We start from the raw sequence: 25556 nt of genomic DNA, 5'->3' as shown, positions 1-25556 counted from the left end.
AGTACAGATCATCATTGTATATGTACATGTAATATGTTGTTTGCAGACACGTTTTTATCTTCTTTCAAATCATGCTGCCTTTAACCCTCCCGTTGCCCTTCGTATTCCATATACTTTTTCCTTCTTACTATTATTCAAAAACAAAAGATAACTGCTTAAGAATCACAAATGTCATGCACAACAACAAATCCTACTACTACTACTACTACTACTACTACTAAACACACACACACACACACACAAAGGCACATTGTCGACCACCGGGTCCCTTTGAACCAGAGGACAACACGAGGGCTAATGTTTTTCCCTTGTGGCTTCATCACTGTCTGAGATGAACCGCTTTTAGGATAGCTGGAAGATTTGAATGTGGTGATGTGTGATTATCTCACCAGTCAGACTCCTGGTTGAAATGAGGGGCAGGGCAGGTAGAAGTTTAGTCAGAGAATACCCAGCTGTTGCGGTTTCTGCTTATAGGAATCAGGTGTTAACTCCTGCACTGCTTTGCAAAACAATAATTTGCTTGCAGCTGCTTGACAGTTTTCAAATTGTTCCATGAAAGGTGGCTGCAATTTAGTCAAAAATACCATTGGAATTGGACTGTCTGAAACTTTGCAACAAAACTGTTGACCAGCATAATTGTCAAAGCAAGATTAGCATTTGCTAAATCAAGAGATCAACTTGAGAATTCACCTAATTACCTATACATCTACAATCCAAGAAGAAATTTCAGTAAGCACAAGCTCTTTCTTCATATTAGTGCACACAATTGATCATTGACATTGATGTTAATCACAGATGTTAACCAGAGTTAATTATCAAAATGCATTTTTCAGTGTTTTGAATTTTTATCACACAAAAAGTGAAGTGAAGCTACTGTATTTGTCTGTCTGATTGCACTGGCACCAGCAGGATTGCAGTTAATGTTTTATTTTTAGTGAGGTAACATTAGCCCAGGCTAGCCACTCACCAGGACACCTGTCCAGTTCACCACAACTGAATTTCCACATTATTTCTCCTCACTCATGCCTATTCCTGCTTGCTTGGACATCCAGCTGGCTTACACCTATGCAGCTGTGGTCCATCAAATGTGTAAGATATATATTTTCAATCTCAAGTGTACTGACACTAATTAACTGGCTGGCATCCAAAACATCCATGAAATAATCCAAGTGGCACCTCACATGCACAGGTTGCTCTTTAAACTAGTCAGATGAACTATGCAGTATATTTGGGTATCAGCAGTGCTATCACATTCAACTAGCCAGGCAAAAATGGAAAGGCACAGTGTATAGTATTGTCCACTTCAAGGGCTCAACTGAGGTGTTGTCAAAGTTCCCTGTCATCCTCTCTATATTAAATGTCATCATGATGCCAAGGGTACAAATTTAAGAACTACATAAAATGTGAAGGAAAAGGTCACCATGGACAGTTGAAGCAGGAGCTTTGGTTGAAATCATCTCACCAAATTTAGGCTGTAACAACAGAACTTCACCGTGCCAGAAAGATTCAGGCAAAACCCCAATCAGTTTGGCAGCAGTATCTGCTGGTGTCTGATCTGCTGGAAGAATGTGAACAAGTGTTTGTCTCCAACATTCATGAACTGTTTTATTTAATGATTCTTAATGTTGATTTTAAAGGATATTTGACTGCAGGTTTTCAGTTGGACAGATATCAGAATTAGTTTGATTCCCTCTGTGGAGGACAAGTAAGAGTAGGAGTCATTCACTGCTGCAGTGATCAGAAATTTCAAAGAGGCTAACTTATTCACACAAATAAGAGAGAAAAAGTGTCAAGACAACCACCACTGGTTATATAATATTTAACCTTACTTTAAGGGTACAACATACTATATTAATTAATGATTTTATTGTGAGGGGTTATCTGACATTCTACCTGACATTCTACCTAATTTAAACTAAAAAGGAAGGGAGATTAAATATTTAACTTGCTCTTATGACACACAAAAGGTCATCTACACTGCACCAGTCGAGTGCTATCAATAGAGCTGCCCCCATCAATCACTTAATATTGCTTTTGAAATGAAACTTTGGGATTTTATTTTCAAAAACTGTTAGAAAATCCTCTGTAGATAGCAGGCTTCTCATCTTCTTGTCTACTGTCATGTAAATTTGAAAGCACATACACCAGAAAATATAGACATTTATCCAGATAGTTTTGGGATGTGACTATCAAATTAATTATTACTTTTGTAGGATTACTGTATGTTTGCTAATGAATATAGCATTATGTTTTTGATTGAGGAGAGTGGTGGCAAAGAGGAAGATTATGAAGATACTGTGATATGCAAATGTATACAACTTTTTCATTTTAATTGTAGAGGGTGTCACCCTAGCTTTAATATAGCTAGCTTTAATAATATAAATATTTTAAAGCTATTTACCAGACATGACTTGCTGTAAGTGGAAGTGGAGCTCAAATTTCCTGATCACTTAGACTACTGCACAAACAACTGATATACAAAGGTCAGAGTCACTGTGCCCTGACAGCTTTAGCTGAAACTTTAATGAGACCCAGGGGGAAACTGTGTCTTCATCCTAGCAGAGAACAAGACAGAGATAAGAGTCAGGCAAATGGCGCTTACAGTTGACAAATGCTGAAAATAGAGATGCATATTTGCAAAAAGATAAAGCAGCTGTATCTCAGGTTGAGGCCATGGAATGATAATGTAAGAGAAAAATGCTCAGAAAACCAGTTCGATAGAAGGGATTTTATTTGAGCACAGTATTGAGAGTCAGTAGAGGAGTTATGGAAAAGTGACATGACTGATTGAGTTTTCCATCTAAATTTGCACAAAAAGTTGTAACAAGTCAATTAAGGCCTTTAGATTGTTAAATTCCTCAATACCCAAAGTTTATGTCCAGAGTTTTTGTCTTGAAAGATGTGTAGTTATGCATAGACAAATAGAAGTTTTTTAGTGGAAAAGTGTTGTCCCCTGTTATGACCTCATATGCATACTAGACAGCTGAGTATAATTGTGTAATTACATTGTTTTTATATAAGGCTTTTATACTGTAGATGTGTGTATGGATATACTACTCAGTGTGTATTTGACCTGCAAATAACCCCTTCAAATGAGACATTTATCATATTGATTGTAACTGTTATGACTGCAGTAATGGAAATTCAAACATAATATGCCTGCAGGAAAAATAGCAGTGTTTAGTGTCATCAGTATGGCAGTGGTTGGAGCATAGGAGGGCATTTTTTTTGTAATGACAGAGTACAACATTAGCATACCTGTTACATCTCAAATAAATGGCAAGAAAATCATGGCTCGTATCAAAAGTAGAAAGATTTGGTGAGAGAAGCAGTAGCAACAGACACAGACTTGTCTGCTGCTGAAGACGACTCTTCTTCTGCCTTTTGCTACTTACTATTACGTTGTATCTGCCCTTTACCCTTTTGCTTCTTCTGATTTCTTACCTTCTCCCTTCACCATTGACCATTCTTTGTGAATAGCTGAAAAGATGAACAGTAGAGAGCAGCTGCGAAGCAACATTAAACTGAAAGTCCATCTGCCATCACACAAGAAAGAAGACAAATAAATGGGAGGGAATATCAATTTTCTCTGCCGGTCATTGACAGGAAAAGACGAGCAGTGCATGATAAACTTCAGTTGAGGACAATACCATGCTTTTGGAGGTTATGGATAAAGAAATAGTCTTTCCTCAAGTCATGTAGGTTGAGGTCCGTTAAGTACAGGAGTCATATGGATCATGGCGAGAGGCTGGTCTGCTGTTGGAAGCAGGTTTTAGGACTCAATTTAGGGAAGAGAGGAGAGAGACAATAAGCCATGTGTCACAGCACCTACAAGAGGAAATGATCAGCAACTTAGTTTGAGGGTTAGAGGGTAGCTAAGAGAACAACCATTGGGTGTAATCAATCTTTTCCAAGGAAGGGGCTCTGGTGGTGTGGAAAAGTTTTTGGGGGTTCAAAGGAATGTGATAAAAGGTTGAGGAAGTCAAACCAGCCTTTTGCCACTGGGTCTCTGCTACAGTGGAGTCTGTTGGGTAATTCCATTACTCCATTACCATTACTAATTCTTTTCTTCTGTTAACAAAGCAGATGCTGTGGTATGTTAAGGCAGCAAGAGGGGCTTTTCTTTTTACTACCTGGGACTAATTGCACACCTGCGTACCTGTACCTACACCAACATGCGTTATTGGCTATAAAGGCAAGATAAGTTCAATTTTTGCACAGTTGATCAAACAAGGGCTGTAGCTCTGCCTCTGCACAAAAATGTTTTTCTATGCTCTATTTTTTTATATAATTTTTAAAGTATCTTCAGAAAAATGATCAAATTCACTTAAAATCTGTGAACTCAGCAAAAGAGCAAACTCAGTCAATATGCTGGTGGAAAACACTTAAAGAGAAATACAAAGCCTGCTAGTAAACCATCGGAGACTGTGACTATTAACAATAAGATCTGTTGGGATATTGCTGCACAGTGAAACAGCGTGAACAGAGCAGATGATTGGAAATCCACAATAACAATGCTTCTCATCCGGCTCCTCTTCTCCTTTTCTTTTTAGAGCGTCCCCCCTTTGTGTAAGATGGCATTGTCTTTTGTGGCATCACCCACTGCTGCAAGCCAAGTTTGAATAAATTATTGAATACACCTCAGGAGAAACATTGATTGACTGAAGAGTGTACAGACAACATGGAAATGAAATGAAATGAAATGATAATTACAGATTTAAGAAAAGAAACAGGATCTGAAATGTTAGACAAGGGTGACTGTTTTTATATTTTGGAAACAATAAGACCTTAATGTGTTTTTAATGCTCAAGTTGTTCACATAAGAACAAAGCCTCTGGGAGAATTTTTTTGTCAATAAAGGGAAAAGACAATGAATATGAAGGAGAATGCTAGAGGACAGAAACACAACACAGCACAGAACAAAGTACAAAACATAATGAGGCAATTAGTGAATAATCCCAGATGATTATCAGTCATCATCAGACACACAATTACTTCAGTGTCATATAGGAAAACAAAATTCATTTTTAACGGTTTAACTTTTCTTTTTCATGTGTGAGAAAAGAAATCAATCAACCAGATAATAGAGGATATGCCATGTTAAAAGTTAGCATCTGTGCTAAGAGTCTGCCAGCAAAGTGCTATAAAAGAAAAAAAAAACCCTGTGTATCTACAGTAATTAGTGTATCTGAATGAGATACAACTGAAAGGCCTGCAGCATTAGACAGTGAGGACATCCCTGTGCCTTCATAGGTAACACACTACACTGTCAGACATGGCTTTTCCTCATCCTCATAAATCTAAGCTGTAGTTTGTCATCCTCAGATGTAATTATACTCCGCTGTCCTTGGAGCTTAATATAGCCTTTCTGATACTGGATTTTTGAGGGACTGGTGCTGATATAGATATTTGAAACTCATAACAAAAATGTTTCTTTTTTCTTTTCTTTTTTGACATAATTGCAGCTGAAATGGGCGCTGAACTGAGACATTTTTGATGCTCATCAATAAACTTTTGTTCTCTCCAACTATGTAATGGGGTCACTGTTCACAAGCTTGCTCATATATTTAGGTATTTCTGTACTGCAGTATCCTTTTACTTACTGGTAAAGAAGATTCAATACATTGATAATAGGCAACACAGCACATTCATATTCATTCATATTTTGGTTGGCAGTTTTCAAAGTGTTCTGTCATGAATATAGGACAAGTGAGAAATCTGACTTGTTGATGGCAAAGTCACTAGGTTTCATCCACTAGGGATTTGATTGTCTGTACCCTATTTCATGGCTGTGCTTCCAATACTTGGACAGACATTTAACTCTGGACTTAAGTATTGGACTAATAGCCTGACCAACCAGTGTTGCTGTGCACCTTTAATGTGGTTAGAAATAGTAACAGTTGAAAATGTTGAGCTGGCTAATTTTCAGGTTTGGAAAATCACAACAATCAAACAAAAAACCTTGCCAGTGACTGTATTTCAAAATCTGTTGAGTTTACCACTGCCAACACATTTTTCTCTTCCATCTCTCCAAAGAGAAGCATGGCTAAACCAGGAGCAGTTTCACTTATCATGATATTTGGAAATAAAACTTAGTTTTACTGTTTTATCATCAAATAGTGAGTCATAGGCTTGCGTTTATGAGATTTTAAAGTCTTAGGCATTCATTTCAAGTATCCCAGATAATTACTGTTTTATCTTTTTTTTTATACCTAAGCTTTAGAATTTGTGTATCTCAACACCCTGCACTGTGAAGAGAGAAGGTGTTATCACATATACAGAGGATTTCAAACCTTCAGAGTTATCAGTTTGACTGCACAAAGTGTTTTGGGGAACTGCCCCTTCTAAGCTCCTCTGATCCCATTTAAATTGCTAAGTGGGTTTTCAGACTGTTGCATAGACAGATTCAAACTGCTGTGTAACTGCCCTCATCCATTTACTTGGATAAAAATGTTTGAAATGACTGGAAAACAAATCCATATTTATCACACTGCCAAGGTTAAACTTTGAATCGCATAACTCAAAAGTATGACATGTATTTGTTGTTGGTATGCTTGTAAGGTGAGGTATGTTCAGAGAATTGTGGGTAGAAATGTGGGCGTTCTCAACCATTGGTGTGGTATGTATGCTTTATTAGTCTATTAATATGGATTTCGGTGTAGTAGGAAGTTGAGTAAAGACAAACACATTGATAATGAGAGAAAAAAGCACAATGGAATAAATGTCTATGAGGGTGATGCATGCTCAGGCTAAGAGTGAATGAATGGGCTGATAGATTAGACATGAGATGAGAGATCAGGAAAGGGGAGGAAGAACAGAGCTGACGAGTGCTAACAGTATACAGACAGAGTGACAAGGAGCTGTGTGGATTTCAAGCATTTGCACTAGGCTCAGCCTTGGTTAAGAAGCTAATACCTCAATTCAGCACCTGCAGCCCAGTATAACACTCCCTTTTCACATATTCATCTCTGACATACAGAAAACCCTTAAGGAGGGAGAGGGAGAAGGAGAGAGAGGCATAATGTTCACCAGCCCAGTTTTATTTTAGCCCCCATGAGGCACTGCAGAATTTGTCATATGGAGAAGCTGAATTTTTGACAGCTTCCAGAAAGCTGTGGAGTTGGATTTTACTTTCCTGTATTGAAGCCTTTTAGCCCTGTGGTTGTCTGTTTGTGAATTTTCCTTTGAGACAACATCAGACGTCAAAGTGAATGAGAGCAGTAGTTTAAAAAGGTGAGCCAGTGTTTTGGAGTAACTGTCAGAATTGGATATTTATCTGTGAATGTGATGGCACATTGCAAAATTGCTTTCTTCATCCTCAAGTGGGCATAAATCTTTTTCACGCATATAAGCACAGTACAGAAAACCTGTAACACTGAGCCTGGATTTTAACCTAATTTTATGACATTTTAATTGTGTCTTAGTGTCATAAAAATCAGTATCAAGCTGTAAGACAGGTTAAAGTACAGTACAAAAACACTGTAGTTCCATGCAATGCTCGCTCGCTCTTTCTCTTTAAATATCCTTTGACCACCCTTTTAAAGTAACAGTGGCCTCCTCCCAACATATTCGCTACAGACATTTATGTTATGTCATGGTTTTAGAAAGTGCCACTGAGGTCCAAATTTACTAAGATTGCACTTCAGGGGCAATTGGTGCTTAAACTAACAGCACTGACTTTCCTTTTTCACTAGGAAGTATGTGTAAATTAAGTCTGGTAGGTAGCTTGAGAGTGTGGGGCAGGATTCACTTCTCCTTGCTCCATCCATAGACCCAGAGATGGAGAGCCTTCTGGTAATAGATCCACTGTTGTCTTGTGTGCTGCCAAACTCTTTATATATAACTCACAATGTAGTCTCTGACTTTGTCTTTAATTTAACACACACACACACACACCAGCACTCACAGGGACACACATATTATATTTAGTCAGCACTCACCAACCACCCCCCCAACCCCAACTCCCACCCCACATACATACATCACATACTAAATACCTCACAGGGCTCTCAGAGGATGCTCTATGGATGTGTGCTATATAAATGCAAATGATGCAGGACACACAGCTTCTCCCCTGATCCTCACAGAGGAATGGAAAAGCAAGGGGAAAAAAAACACACTCATATTGGTGCAAATTAATCAGTTTTTAATTCTTCTATAACACATCCAATGTTTGTGTTTGTATCTTGCATCTGTACATGTCAACTGTGTCTGGAACATAAAAAAAGGAAGAGAACGAGGGAGAGCCCATACACTCACAGTGTCAAGCTCTAACATATGACACTCTGTGTCATTTCTGAAAGGTCACTCCAAGATGGAGCTGCTGCTGGAGAATTATAGATTCAAGCAGTGTGCCCATAGAGTTTGATGGAGGTATACTTCTGTTGTTATATAACAGGCTCAGATATGGCTGAATGATATGGAAAAAATATATTGTGATAATTTTGACAGATTGTGATATGAGTCAAAAATTTTGAATTTCATTTTTCCTGGAAAAAAAAAATTGCTGTAGTGTGTACCAAACAAATATGTTGCTTTACATCCAGAGAATACGGTTTATAGGACAGGACACCTCTGTTACATCACAATGCTTCATTTTTAATGGTACACTGCAGCACATTTTACATTGCACTTGGCCTTTTTGTGATTAATTTTAGGTGGCCTTAAATATCTGTTGTAGATGGAAGCTAATATAAATGTATTTTTGAAAGATGCAACTGGAAACTAACTGCACTGTAATTATACATAGTGATTTATTTAGCAAAAATGAACACTTAACATGGTACTGCAACTGTCAGTAAGTCATCTTAACAGATTTTTAAAAGGCAATGTTGATTACATTATACTCTCTTGATCACTCATCCAGAACTTAACATATGCGCTCCAGAATCATTATACACAAAAACTGAAAAATGGTCACTTTGAAAAAGATGAATTTACATGTCAGATACATAATGATCTGTAAAAATCATAAACTTTAAATATAAATACATTGTCGTCAGACATTTAGTTCAGTATGCAAGTGTCAAGTCCTACTCATAATACTTATTTTTTGCTCTGTAGAGTATCTCCCCTGACTTCCGTCTTTGCTTCAATCATAATTACTACAGCTGCTAGAGGTTGCCTAAAAATAAAACATAACTATCAGTCATAATAAGCTGCTTGCACAGGTGACTTATTGGCTCATGCATACATACATACATACTTACATACATACATATATAACATATGCAGAACTTAATTACCTATCAAAGCAAGAAGTGCCAAACAACACTTACTACTTACTTGTGAAGGCAAACAATTCTACGATACAACACTACAATACAAATTCTAATAACATTGTAATATTAACTGCCAGCATGGTATAAATATACTAATCCAATGTTTGATGTCATTACACACAACCGGCTGTGGCTCTATAAGCTTGCATATTTAAAAAGAAATCAATGCAGCCTCTTCAAGTACTTCCTGCCTCCTCACATGCTACTGTAACCATCTTTTTAGGAGGTGCACAAGTGTTCTCAGCCTCTTTGTCTTCCATCAGAGCCACAAGTCATTTCACAAAGGACCTCTTTCTGGCTCCATTTTACATGATTTAAATTGTATAGCGCAGGAAATTATTTTAGAGACTGAAATTGCAGGTTGGGGTTGGGTTCTAGCTGAAGGTTTTGTAGAAGGGGTAGCAGAAAATCTTGATAGTAGTGTTTCAGTTCTATTTCCTCTCAATTTACCTTCTGTAATACTGCACTCCTTTCACATATATATTTTTACCCTGTATTGTATGTATATTTTGCAGAAGAATATGTAAAGCTGCAACTCTGTACCACTGCTGTGTACACAGTTGTCTTGACACTTTATTATGTTGATTAAATCTGAGAGTAAGGTATAGTTTATGTAAATGAATATGAACTGTTTGTTTTATTACTTAAGGGAATTATTTTTTTCTCCCAAAGACTATATAATACAGTACATACTTATAATCAATGTAGAACAGCATGCCACTTTATGCAATGACGTGACTCGTCTTTTTGCCAGTGTGAGGAAGCCGAAGGAGAAAGTGGGGGCCCGGGGAGCAATAAACCACTCTTACCATGACCAAAAGAGAATTTAATGATCCGAGGGAGAAATAGAGGGAAGGTTGGGTATCTCCTGCTCTGTATGCTTGACAGAGCGCTGCAAATGAGATTTATTCCCATCAAGCCATTCAGTCTACTACTTAAAACAATCATAGAAAGTGTATATTTGACAAGCAGTCTTGCCAATGTACATATCCCTGCCTTAACAGTTATTTTATACTTCTATCAGGTGAATCATGATGGATATTCTCTGACCAACTGCCCATGAATTTAACCCCCCGCTAGCAATAATAACTCTTCTGTATCAAGTTCACACTGGGGACATGTGCACTGGCATATATCTGAGTTCAATTTCAGCTGGATTATAGTCTTGACTGGAGTGATGTATGCCTGTAGCCAGATGGGTGTGTCACTCTGGGTGGAAAAAAATCATAACAACTCCAAGATCTGGATGAGATACTTTATCTTATCTGAAAACTTCTCATCTGAATTTTTTATTAAAGTCAAATGAAGTGACAGTATGCGTTACATACTTTTTAGACTATAAAAAAGCCAGTGTTTTGGAATTGACTAAAAACTGGATTTTCTTTTGATTTATAGAAAATTGTGTGTGCACTATGCATGTAATAGTGAAATTAGCGAGAAACATGCACTTTTATTTGGATCGTGTGGCTTTTGCAGCTGTTATTTTAGCAGAGCTGTTCTGTGGATGCCTTGATTACATTGTGAGATTCAATATTGGTGGATGTAACATGGTGCTGGTTAGCAGCAGATGGACAGGGCATAGACTCAGCAGGATAAAAGGCCACATGCCCGAACTTAGCTACTATCAGATGATGTTGGGAGTGTTTCAGTTGTGCCAAAGGAGAGAGAGGTACTGGTGTTTTAGTAACAATACTGTGACTGTAAGGCTAAATCTTTCAGGGGTCTGTATAAAAAAGTGTGAGGGGCTATGGTCTCCTTGTGGATCCAGTGATTGAGTTGAAATGTGCCAGCAGTTGGAATCTGCTTTGTTAGCAACAAGAGGATATAACATCAAATTGACAGTGATTTCTGCTTGAGCTGGGCTTTTATCAACAGCTATGGGCATTCAACGGCTTTTCTCCTGTGGTATGTTGCTGGCATGGTCAGACTACAGTATTTTGTAATGGAGCTCCCACAGGAAATACAAAAGCCTCTGAATTATGGAACAAAAGACATCTTAAGTGGATGAAGCTATGCTGTCAGTCGGTGATGAAGTAATTCCGCTGCTCGTTTCTGTTTTCCTGTCATATAGTGGTTTTAAATGTCTTTCATATCCACAGTTTTTTGTTTCTAGTCTCACTCAGAGGGATGCAGGGGAAGTGCAAAATAATTTCATAACTGGTTCACATCCTACCAGAAACGAAGCCTTGTTACAACCTGATGAACATCTGGCACTTAATAAATCTCCTTTTGTTTGCAAACCTGAATGCGTCTGTCAAGACTGATTGACTTATCAGTGAATCACTTGTTTGTTTTTCTACTGAATAGCAAACATGCAGCCTCTTCACCAGCCACAACCTGTTTAATCCAAGATAGTCAAACACTAACTGTATCTGTCTGTAGCTTTTACTCATACTTGCATCACAGAAAACAGCAGATTCTGCCCAGCAACATTTGCTCTGTATATTGTGTTGCATGTGACTAAGTATATAGTGTTGTGATGCACCACTCTAACTCCATAGAATGTGAACAGGTAAAGGAAAAAAAGTTCCTTTGGTTTGAAGGCTGATCTGGCAAGGTACTGCACCCAAATCAACCAAATTACCCAAAAGCGCACTCTGTCCATTTCCCTGAATACATTTAAAGTAACTCTTAAACAAAACCGTTTCTATGACTGAACCATTTGCCCTTATGAGTAGAACTAGCCTCAGTTTTTAAATCAAGGCTTAAAATAACTTTCTCTTAATTCCCAGTGTTTTTGCCTTCTTCATATATCCTCCTGACAAATTCATCAGTGGCTTTTTCACTTCTTGTATTCTTGCACATACACAGTATGAAATACCAAGTCTTCCTCTGTGCCCCAGCAATGCCATCACGGTCACAATAGACTGTATACGCTGCTGTTATATTTTGTGCTGTTTTTATTATTTATTGTTGCTTCTATTATTTATTGTTGATGTGTGCTTCTGAAGCCTGTTTTTCTGTGTCTGATTTCTTTTTCTGTGTGAAGTTTCACTGGTCTTCATATACCCTTTACCATATACCTTGTGATTCTGTAAATCATGCCCTGCTACATTTTGGATGTTGTTTCAAAACACGCCATGCTTTATCTGTAAAATTAAAGCTGATCTAGAGTGGCAAAGTGATGCTCGATGAGGGTGATGAAAAGGGGATTTGTTTTCTGAATATGAAAGAATTTGACTTTAAACTGTCCCATTCCCTGAGGAAGAAAAGCTGGTGTTTGAAATGCCATCCCCATACTGCAGTTTGGTGGGATGGGAACACAGTGTGCATAGTATCAACACAGTCAACTTTCTCTCTCTTACATCTACATGGTAGATTCTTGTCCTCATTTACACATCAGTATCTGTTTGATCTCCATCAGCCATGCAAGTTAAAAGTGGCAGCCTTGCATTTGGGCCGGGGATGAAGAGACATGGAAGGTTTAAGCACACGCAGGCATACATCATTATTTTTTCCCCTTCCATCTAATTAGTTAATTGAAAGGACATCTGTGTAACATCTACAACACATTAGTGTTTCCCAGTAGATTTGCTCTGGTACGAGTGCCACGTCAGTTCATTGAAGCATCTTTTGAACAATTACTGCAAATTCTGTCTTATCTTGGTCTTTCATTTCATGGAACTAGTTCACAATTTAAAATCAATGCTCAGCCATATCTGTGCATATTAACAGAAAATTGTGTCTGTCATTTACCTGGCATATTTTAAGATGTGCCACAGCATTTGTCCTAATGATGGGTTTGCACTGACCTAAGCAACCAGTAAAGAATCTGTATCCAAAAGATTATTTTACTTTTCTCATCCCATGCAAGATAATTTCATTTCTTTTCCCTTGCTTTCCTTTTAATACTTCAATGTATTTCATATAGATTTTGTCATAAGCCCCAATTAATACCTCCATGTGAGACTTGTGTTTGCTGCCTAAGCTAAGCAACAGGCTAAGCAAGTAAAAAGAGCAAGCCATACAGAGCAGCTGTGACGAATAACTAACACCAAGCATACTATAACATTCATAAGTATTTGGTCTAAAAGCTGCCACTAATGAAGACAGAATGTCAGATATTTCATATATTTACCACACATCAAAGCAAACATTTTACATCATATCATTAGATATCCTCTCCTATTGCTTTTCTGTCTTCTTTTGTCTATCTCCATTCCTTTCTCACTGTCTCTTTTTCACTATACTGGCAGGAAGGTGCTCCACTAGTCAACAGCCAAAAGGTGTGATAGCAGGAAATGCATTCTGGGACACAGTGACACCCCAATTACCTGCTGGCATCGGCAGGGTTAGCTCCTTGTAGTGTCCTTGGGTTTTGACATTTTCCCTTTCAGCTCCCCCTCAGATTTACTGGAATGAGCAGGGTTGCTGAGCAGGGCACTTTATAAATACATCTCCTCTCGATTACTGTGACCACCGGCCCTGGGCAGCTGAGTGTGGCTGGGATGGCTTCATCCCTTGAGATCCGATGCCGTAGATCAAGGCCCCAAATGGCCGTCCTAACTCTGCTATCAATCTCTGTTATTGCCTGCCACTGACGCCAGCGTACGGGACACACACAATGTGCTGCCATCTAATCAGTGCGGTGCTGCTCACCGGATGGTAAACATGAAACAATATCTCTTGTGTTCCTCGCTACAGATTGTGTACAGACAGAGGGCCATCATTAGTGATCATTGCTGAATGTTGTTCTGTGTTTGCATTTTATAAACCTATGTCTTCATAAAGTTCACAAACATTTATGAACCTGTATACCTCCACTGTATGTATGAAAAACTCAATCAAATCCACCCTTTCAACATGTTCTAGGCTTTATCCTAATATGTATTATACATTGAAATGTCTGCTTTTGTAATGTAAGCGTTACAACGTGGGACAACATTAAGGAAAACTAAGTCAAACTGTAATTCAACTGGAGTTACTAAAACAAGTTACTTGCTAAATGTATATGGCATGAAGGAAAGAGGAATATGATTAGTGCATGAATCTGCATAGAACACAATGAGACGTTATTGTACATGATATACAGCACATTAAGACCATATTCTCACTGCATGTATGTACAGTACATGCAGTGAGAATATGGTCTTAATGTCTTAACGCTTACGAAGATAAACATTCCTGAGTTTTTTATCAGTCTCCCCTTTCGCCTGAGAAACTCACCTGTACATCAATACAAAGTGGTTGCTTTTTGTGAAGGGTCCTGCACACACTGGCTTAGGTGTTGAGAGGGCTGATGAAACCTCTTTTGAGGTTGAAGTTTGACAGAACTATGCTGGGACTACACTGTTTAGCAGCAAAACTAATAGAAAATTCAGACGATGTTCTGTATATGCCTGTGTAGTGTGAAGAAGGTCTCATCAGCCAATAGGTTAATGTACCTGTGTGGGTGCACTTCACCGTGGGCTGGTGGGAAGTTTTAACGTAAAATTCAAACTTACACTTCATCGCACAGCTATGCATGGGGAAATTAAACAAAATTGAACCAAAATTGAACTATTCTCCACCTCTGTGTAAAAGATTTGAAAGGATTTTATGGCAAAATCCAAAGTCAACCTTGTATTGCATGTAATTTGTGCGCCTTCAACTCTCATGCTTTTGCATTTCTTCCTTTTTTAAGTTTTTTTCTGAAAAACGGTTCAAGCTCCAGGGACACAGAGAGGTTCTGAGCTGATAATTGCTCTTGTAAACACAAGTTTTGCTGCTACTGCACCTATGCATTATTTACACAGCTAACTCCCAGCAATAGAATGTTAAACACTAGTTGAGTTTGCTTTGGCCTCCAGGCTTTTTACATTCGCATTGGGAAAAGGTGCAGTCTGTCAGCATACCCAATGTGTATTTTAGCTACAAAGATGAAAGGAAAGAAGGTTGGGAAAGATGAATTAAACACAACAAATAAGTTAAATTCTCGTCTTTAACAAATTAATAAAATTTTGTCTTGAACTGTGTTGAGTGATAGATGCTTCCAAACACGCATGCACACACACATTCTCATTCCCTCTCTCTCATTCCGTCAACATAAACAGATATGCATAGACCAACTACCCGTATCAGAAAATAATCTGTCTCATAGAGTTGAAAGATAGGCTTTCAGGACTAGTGCAAGACACACTTTTGCTCAAAACATAAATTAAACAGTTTGGCTGGAGATGCGCCTGTGCAATGCTAGTAGTGGCTAAGCCTCAAGCAGACATGAAGAGCAGGCTACAGAGGTCTGGTTACCTCAGTCCTTTCTAACTCCACACCCCCAGATTCTTTTCAAGCTTCACATCTCTTGGGGCAGATTATCATAGCCAGAAAAAGCTTTGTTACAATTTTTTGAACATATTCATTCATACTCCCCAAGACCTGTAAACAGACTTTGATGTGCAAACTTGGTGGAGTTCCCCTTTAAATATAAAGCCAGTGTAGGTGTATCATCCTCTTATGTAGCAACAAACATCTCTGGGTTTTAGAAGACATTGCATGAAGTTAATCTAATCATATTACATTTCTTATGTAACATGTTTACCACTGATGTGATCTCTCATGCTGAGTAAAAGCTATATAATTACTAGTTTATCATTTACAATGTTAACTGGAATTTATGTAAACAAAAGGCCTAACATTAACCAAAACAAATCTTGTTATACAGAGTACTGTCTTGTACTTCTTTATAAATATTGTAGACCGATTTTTTGTTTTTTTGTTTTTATAAATTTGCAGGTTAGAAAATGTAAAACATCAACAGACCAAGAGAAGTTTATGTCCAATATGGCCTCCATTCTGTATCCCATTTTTTTTTTTTTTGTCCTTCATTTCTGGATTTAAGGCCATTTTTTTCTTAGTCTTGTAGCATATTTCCAACCTAATCAGAGCTTGTGATTATAGTTCCTCACAATTTTGTTTTCAGTGTAGTTATGCTTTGCTGAGCACTCAGTGTTGGGATAAAGTCATTAGGTTTCCTTTTTGTGTTGTTTTTCAGAATCTGAGACTCATTGGAAAAATAGCTTTCACATTTCAAAATCAACCCAAACAAGCTCATTAAGTTAAATGAGTCATGTTGTATTGCAAGTTAAAAAAGAAAAAAAAAAGTGAAAGGTCATGTAGCTGTCATTAGTTTCCATTTTTTGTGATGGATAATGCTTTGTATTCTCTACTGAAGAAACTCTGATTTTTCAGAACCAAGGTGGCAGATGGCAACATACTTGATGTGTTGGAAGTAACCTCTTTCCTCTGTACGTACTGTGCTGGCACTGAGGATGCCATGTCATTAACATACAATGATATCCCTGTCCCAGTTCACTGAGCTAGTCCAATTTAGATTTATCTCAGACCTTCATATGGTGTGACCCACATGATTCCAAATTGGCTCCAGAGACCAGTCACCCATGGTGTTCAGACGGCTCAGCATTGGAAAGCCAGGTTATCTTGCATACAGTCTCACCTAACAATCAGTATTCACCTTTTGCTCCATTTTTAGTTATGCAGTGTGTCTCAAGAGATGGCAGTGTTGGTCCTTCCATCTGTTGGTCTGTCCAGCAGTTTGGTCAGGAGTGATCGCCATGAAATTTGGTACAGATGTTCATGGACCCAACAGGATAAATTTGAGTGGTTTTTGACCTTGGACTTTTAATCTAGGACCATTAATAGGACAAAAATTCCACATCTAACTCAACTGAACCATGAACAGATCACAGAGCTAACGCATATGAACAGAAAAAAACTAAAACCTGTTGACAATTTCAAGACCTAATCTGTGTCTTGACTGTGGGAGAAACTAGAGCTCCTAGGAAATATACAAACACCTCACAAAAAGGCCAAGGCCAGTTCATACCAATGACCATTCTTACTGGTAGACAACAGAAGTAATACAGCCTCATGGGCCTCTAGCTTGACTAAAAACGTTTAGTCTCGAAACAGCTTTTGAAACAAGCCTGCTTGCAGTATCAGCAAACACTTACTAAATGGCCACACTTTCAGAAATAGTCTCTCTGTATTGTTAAAGAAACTAGATATTTTCGTGCCTTATTCCACACTGTATATGGCATCTTGTCATACAGTATGTGGTCTTTCTGTCAGCACATGCATTTAATGCAAACTACTTTGACATTTTATGTGATAATACCAAATTATATTCATAGTTCTAATTTAAACTTTCTGTGTGAAGATTATTAAACTTCTGAGAGCCACTAGACTATCTTCCCTCTGCCACATACTGACCCCTGAAGAAGTTGTAAACACAGTAGAGAATTAAGGCTAAATACTTTCCATTATTTCAAAACGTCTGAGATTCGTTTAGTGGTAGCATGAATAAAATGAGATTAAACATAAGCTTTAGTCCTTAACTTCTTAATGTGCTATCTGCAGTGACTAAGGAAAAATAGTACAGTATTTGCCTCAGGATACAATCCTAACAAAATACATCTCAGATGTCAGAGGACATAACATGGCATAACATGCAGACAAAAGAAATAAATGCTCAATTGTAGATAAAGCACTTGCACACACAAACACTGAAGTACTCACACACTTCCACAATCATGTACAAAGCAACCAAGTGGCTTGATCCATAAAGTATAAATTTTCTGAACCCTGTTGGAATTTAGAGGTACCTTTGCTCACCCAGGGGCTATTTTAATAGAGCAATTACTCTGTTACTCAATTACTCTCCTAATGTGCTTGTAATATCTTTAAGCAACAAAGTGCCAGTAACTTAAACAAGAAAAGAGTCAAAAGTTTTTCCATTATCCTTTGCAAAGAAAAACCACTCTTCAGTGGTGATAGGAAAGGTGCAATTACAACAATTAGAATGGGGCTGGCAGTGATACATATATGTTTTTCTTTGGACCTTCCCTTTGGCAGTTTAGGTTTTTAAGCTGTCTCTCTGTGTGTGAATGAAGCAGAGCTCCTCATTTCTTTTGTATTTTGCACACGACAAAAATCCTCAAAAAGTTTTTAGTTATGACAAACCAGGGAGCTCTGGTGAAACTGAACTGCACTGAACTTAGCAGTAATTGAGTTATCATAGTGTTGGGCCTCTGTATCGTCCCTTCTCATATGTAGATTTTCTAAGCATTCTTTCTAGATCAGGGTTTATGCAGTCAATCACCAGCGCAATTTCACTGCAGATTTTCCTTAACTAAAGAAAGTATTTGCAGATCCCACTAAAACCTCAACAGAGTGGACTCAGGGAAAAAGACACAGTTATGTGTTATGGTGTTATCTCTTTCTTAACTGTTTTTTGATGCCTGTGAGAAGACTTAAATGTACAGTTTGGAATCCAGATATGAACCTAAGGTTAGTCCCTTTAGAAAATGGCATTGTGGGAATAATTCATAGCCACTTTTCTTTTACTATCTGGGCACACTGTAATAAATAACAACTTTAAATTACAGTTATCTCAACACTAGGTTGACATACGTCTTTGTAAAGGCATTAATTGTAGACAAGGAAGCAAAACTAGACACATTGTATTTCTTGGTCTCTGAGGGCCATCACCGCCCTGGGTTATGGACAACATGATCTGTGTTATTGGTCAGTGTGCTGGATGAGGTTCCTGAGCTATGCCTGCTTTCATATGGGTGGAGAAAAGAATAAGTAAGTGACTCATGTGAGGGCCTGTTTTCAATAGAAGAGGAAATTTATCAATGCGACAGTGCACAAAGGAATTAGAAAACAAATGGCTGTGTTGACGTTGACAGTGAATGCTGCTCTTGTCTGAGGTTAACGTCTTGTCTCTAAAGGCTCCCGCATCTGCGAGCAGAAGGCAAAGGGAGAGATGAGCCACAGCATCACATCATTTTCTGATTGACTTGTAGCAACCAAGCAGCATTTGTGATTTAGCCTGTTACACTAACAGCACATGGAGTCACAGATGGAGGAAAATAATGACTCACCCTTGATTTCCTTGTAAATTCATAGCATACATTATGGAGCAGGGTTCAAGTTTCACAATGAATTGTTTTTTGCATTGTTATTCACTTAGCTTATATGTATATATATATATATATCTATATATATATATATATATATATATATAGATATAGATATAGATATAGGTATGACACTAAACATAGGACTGAAAGACGCAAAAAAGATAATATATTACCAGGAAAAAGCAATACTATTTTAAAGGGAGGAATTTGTTTTGAGCAAGGACTTGTCAGTGGACAGACAGAGTGCATTCAGTAAACAGGGGAAAGCTATTGCACTGCTTAGAAGCTGTAACAGCAAAGGCATTAGACCTTGAGTGGTGCCAGCTGGTGTCCAGTAACCAAATACACATGACACTGGTTGTACAGTACATATGGGTTAAAAGCTCTGATCTGTAAATGAGATTAGTATTTTAAGGGATTTAAAATATCAAATACAAGCATTGTAATCTGATCTATTGGTTTAACTGTATAAAAACAGTATTTAGGGGGGAAACAAATCAAAGCTGAAATGCACTCCATTTATCTAAATTGCCAACACATAACTGGAATGTGATAAGGGTTTGCTGGCCAGCCACCAGCAGACATGCTTTATATTGCCAGCTCTTGTCAGTTGTATCAGCACTGTGTTTGCTCTAATTGTCAGTGCTTTGAAAAATAAACCGGAAGTCACCAACAAACACTTCAAGCTGTACATGTTTGATTAATCATTTTCAGCTGACATCTGTTGGTTGCATGACAAAATAGCTGGCCTTTTGCTTCCCTTTATTTAAAATTTTGCAATTGAAAGCAGCCACCATGCCCACATCACACAGCTCTGTATTGACAGACCTCTGAATATGTTTTAGTTTTATCCAATCTATTTAGTGTAGAAAAGAACAACACAGTGCAGACTGGAGCAGCAACAGAGCAGAGAGGTGGAAATATCAGGCTCATCAGGAGATAAATGCTGGGACCAGGACCTTCTTGTGTCAAACACTGACTCAGTTCAACAGGCCAGAAACAGGAGCTTACTGGCCTCATGCAGTCAGAAACCTGTCATTAACAACCTCTGTTTTAGGACATGCTGCTAGGAGTGCAAGCGCACTTGCATTTTTATTCTGTTCATCCACTTGGAATTGATATCAGTATTTATCTAAATCTGTCAATCTGTAATTAACTTACTTTCTTTCTCAAAACATCTGCCAGAGCATCCACATAATTTTTGTCATCACCCTGCGCAGTTGGAGCAGAGCTTTATTTTATATCTGAAAGAACTCCTTGTGTGGCTTGTGCTACAGAAAGTCATTTTTAACAGAGAAAATCTATTTTTTCACCCTACTGTTGATCTTTTTGTTACCCTGGGGATAAGTGATGAAAAGTCTTGTAGTGATAGTTGTGTGTGTTTTTCTCATCATTTCTCTCAGTGACTGAGTGAGCTATGGATGCCACAACGGCATGGGAAGATTTCAAAATGAGATTGTCAACCTAAGTATATATAGTAGTCCGTATAACCTTACACAATACATATAGTCAAAAAAGAGGGGGAAAAAAGGGTGTATATTTTGTCATAGTGCAGGTCAGCAAGGCAACAACTGAGCTGCAGCTCTTTTTTTTCTCTTCACCCAACCAAATTGGAATAAATGAGAATGTAATCAGTCACTGGTCAAGCACACATTAGAAGAAAATGTAACCTTCTCAGAAATGGGACATTTTTCATTAATCTCATATTTCACATCTACCACGAATAAAGTGTTATTGATTTTCCTCGGCTGTGCTGATGCCGCTTTATACTGACTGCTGTTGCTCCGTCTGTGCCAGCGCATTGAGATTGACAGAGGCTTTATGTGGCCAGGCAGCCAACTAGGGGACAGAATAAATCTGACAATAGGATATTAGTAATTTTATTGCCCAAAAAAAGAGGGGTAGAAAATAGAGAAAATGAAAGTAGAGGAGCCAAGTAAAGCCTTGTAAACCACTAAGCTTGTTAAAGTTCTGACAGCTCACCTGGCGGGTGCCAGAGGCCCCAAATCCATTCAATAAGATGAACAGGAACACTCCCAGTTGTTTGTCTTTCACAGAGAATCCATTAAAAAGTTCCCTCTCCCTTGGTTTACAGTGCATTCTACTTGTACCCAATAAATCATGCCTCTGTCTTGGGCTTCTGCCTGTTCTCCCATTTGTACTGCACCACTTTAACAATGTGTCTGGTACAGAGTTATCATATATTGCACAGGATGATGATGGTAAACATCAATCATAAAACAATTTAAAAATCAGTCATTGATTGGTGCTGTCTAGCATTTTGAGGCATGTGTCAAGTTAACCTGATGCTTTTCCAGAAAGGAAAAATAACGTACAACAGTTAGAGAATGAAACAGAAAGGATCCAATGGGGCGGTCTTGCATAGCAGAAAAAAAAGTTGACATCAATAAATCATTAAAACATGCACATATCTCAACTTGAATGAACTTCTAAAAGGCACATAGAGAAAAAACTAACAAATTCCACATACTGGTTAAAGAAAATAAAAAAGATGTCATTAATTTATTAATTTATTCCTTAGAATTGCTCTTCTGTCTTGTTCTTTTCCTCTTGTTTGGGTTAATGTGTGCAAAAAGCAGTTTTGGAGGATGCCCTCTGTACAGGGGTGACACAGTCAGACAGGATTCATGTTATATTTATGAGTCAGCAGTTACCAGACATAGCAAATTCAGTAAAGATTACAATTTAAAACCCTTAGGAACGATTCAAATTTCAGTTTTATGTGTTTATTGTATCTTTAGCTGTTCTGCATTGTAGTCCTGAAAGATATTTTTAGTGACAATTTCTGTTCAAGGTCAGATAGTTTTTCTATAAATCATCAAAACATCATCTTCATACATTACACAGATGGACAAAATGCACTTTTGAGCAGAGATGTAACCTTTGGTAATAATCATAAAACATTTACACATCAGAATATTTTAAATGATTGTCATGATTGCATAGTATACATGCTGCTCTGTACATGTGACAAGCCTACAGTAACTGTCTGATAAGGCTGATCTTTTGATTGTTGTTTCATGCCACAAATCATTTAGAAAGGTGCAGTACAGAAGCTGTTACTGCAGAAATTACTGGAATGAGATATTAATGTTCAAAGGGTGGTTCCCAAAGCTACATGGTTTTAATTGAAGCAACATGATTATAATTTCACCCCTGTATTGCAGACCCAGTGAGAATAGTAATTTACAGCTGAGGGGGAAAAAAGCAGAAAGTGAATGTTAATGTTGTTGAACAAGAGAGTAGGGGGAGATTCTACCAGGCCAGTATCACTTCTGATTCGCTCAGTCACCTTTTCTCGTTCACACACAAAATTAGAATTAAATAAATTTAAGGTGTAATTGAAAAAACCAAAGGCCATATCATTTTAGATGATGTCCACATTGCAACATTCAGTTGTTATAATTAACAACCGAAGAGCACATCGCAAGAACATTTCTCCTCTTGTCACATTTTGCTGTCCTGTGTGTAGTTTCCTCTGCCTTATTTAACCTTAAGAAAAGACATGACTCGGGGGTGGGGGCAACTCCATTCTGACATTCTAATGAGGATGGTGAATTTGGATGAGTAAGTATCCAATTTCAGGATCACCAGCAATCCACCATCTCACTGACTACAGTGGCATCAATTTGCTGCCTCACATACTTTGCACCCGCAGGGCAGAGATTAAATGTGAAATTATTGGACATCTGTCATATTAAAGAAAGTTGAAATGTCCCTGGGTCTTTTGGGACTGTGGGAAATGAAATTACAATGACATGACAAAATGAAAGCAGGTGAGGCAGTCGTGGATTCTGTCAGCGCTGAAATATCAGAAATATTAAATCAGATGTTTTACAGCGAATTTCCACTTTCTTTCTTTTTGTCTCTGCATCTCACTCTGTCGAGCTTTGTCTCACTCAAACTCACAATATACTTCTTCCTCTGTCCTTTGTGTCTCTTTCTCCGCCTTGTTAATTCTGTCATAAATCATCCTGTGACAGTGACGGAATTGCTTTTGATTGTGATCTTGCAGTTTTCTTGTTTGATAGTGTTCATTCCTTGATTTAGCCCTTTTCACTGAACATACATCAAGCCTTCATTCTCAGCAAAATGCTGAATAAGGGCTTTTGAATGGACCCTAGTTAAAAGTTCTCATTGGAGAGGGACTGGCGTTTTAACAAATACCTAATTTCACCCTAGTCTTTCTTTTGATTTCCTTCTTCATTTAGTTAGAGCTGTATAGAGTCTGCTTCACTCTGATGTGGAGGTGCTGCATGAAGGATCTACAAGCTGATTAATTAATTCTCTAACAGGCTCTTCCTCAAGGGGTAGTGGAATAGTCTACTTGGGATGAGCTTGATTTAAGCTCTTGCAGCATTTTTACCCGTGATGCCAAGAGGAAGGTCAGTGCAAGGGAGTACACAGACAAGGGGAGCTGGAGAATGAGGGACTTAACATCAGATGATGGATGCAGGTGGTAATTCAGCAACACTCCCTCAAGGACAAGTAGCTTGGCCTTAAAGTACAAGAAAATAAGTAAATACACATTACCTAATGAGACAGACACATCAAGTCATCAACTTTGAACTTTGTTGGCAGTAAAGCTCTAAAGGAGTGAGATGTATTACCTTTGAATGCAGACGATTAAAGCTTAGAGTGGTGTTCACAGAACCTGTTTGGCTGTTTGGAAAAGCTCTAACCCATCCTTAAGAAATTCAAGAACCACTGATTTCTTCATTACCAAAAGAGTTAATGTGGTAAAAGAAATTTATCAACCACGCGCTGTGAGCAATGGTTTAGTATTTACATCTGATAATTGTTAGCTTTAGTTACAGGCTAATGGGTTTGAACAGTAGCTCAGAGCCAAGGGGACCTCCAGGGCAGCTGGCCATATGTGGATATGATTTACACTGGCTACTGGATTTATTAAAGGTGGAACAAGGGACTCCATCTGGAGAGGTCCTGAGCACTTGCTCTCAACACATCTTCTCCCGTGGCAATTTAATAGTCCTGTTTCTTCATTGTGTGTGGTTCTTCCACACTTGGGAGGACTAGCGAAGGTCTAGATTAGTAGCTAATCTTAGCCAGAGAGCAGAACAAGCAAAACTGAAACACTTGTAACAGCGGGTAACTCTGCCTTCTGGATTATGTTCACTGGCAGTGTTTTTTCAGTCCATTAAGTACTATAGTGTTGTACTCTGGAGGTTGTAGTGAGGCGGTCGCTTGGTGTACTAAGTGGAAGACTTTGACATCAGTGACTGAAGTTGCAATCTGCGTTCTGAGTTTCTTAGGTTTAAGCTCCATACAAAAACCCTTTGGTCAAGGTTGGGGAAAGAGGTTGGTTGTGGTTAATCTAATCATGCTTTAGTGACCCAGACTGGATATTGACAGCTTTTCTTTTTTATAAATAATTGAGAATGCATACAGCTTGGGTGTAGAAAACTCACTCCCACAATATCAAGAACGCTTATATATTTTCAGTATTTGGAAATATAGCAACTTGCTAGAATCCAATAAAAGTAATTTCCAAACCACTTTTTCTAACACATGCCACATTGTTAGACATGTATGTATTTGTGTTACACTGCAGTGTATACAGGCAAGTTTCTGTCAGCACTGTAAGCGCAACAACATGATGCATTTTCCTTACAAAGCCATCAGTCTGCACCTCTATGAGCTGTCACCAGGTTGCACACTGGAACTCTAAATGCAGACAAACTGATCACAAAAACATTGTGCCTGAGTCTGATAAATGTTTTCTGCAATTTATCGAACAGCCATGAACATGCAGTAACAGTGTGAGCTGTCTTGCCTTCAACCATTTTCCGCCCATTACTTTTGAGGCACAAAAGTTGTGCCTCAAAAGTAATGGGCAGTTTGAGGCACAAAAACAACTCATCATGTTTATATCCATAAGCTGACTTTTTGGTTTGTTCCCAACTTGTCTATCACTGATGATGTTGTTTGGAAACCAGTCTATTATCAGTGGACATTTTGCAGGTCTAGTCTATATCAACATTTTACAACTTTCCATATGCATTTATTAAAATATTTTGTTATTGTATTCATAGAAAATGTAATGCAGGGAGTTTTATGTTCCTTGCATATTGTATTTAAACTTAGTAGTATAATTCAGGGTTTTAGTGGGAGGGTTGGTAATCTCAGTTATTTGTTTCCTCACACAGAGGGGGTCCTCTCTTGGTTGTGTTGTAACATAAACTACATGTTCAAAGAAAACAAGGGCTTTGGGGCTATATATGATGTTTGTGTGACTTTACAAAGAAGTTTGTTGCAGAGACTGGCAGTGAAAACAGCAAATCCATACTGGTTGTGGAATGACATCATCTAC

This window comes from Lates calcarifer, linkage group LG13 (genome assembly GCF_001640805.2).
Source record: "Lates calcarifer isolate ASB-BC8 linkage group LG13, TLL_Latcal_v3, whole genome shotgun sequence".
Lineage (NCBI taxonomy): Eukaryota > Metazoa > Chordata > Actinopteri > Centropomidae > Lates > Lates calcarifer.
This window is presented reverse-complemented; position numbering follows the sequence as displayed.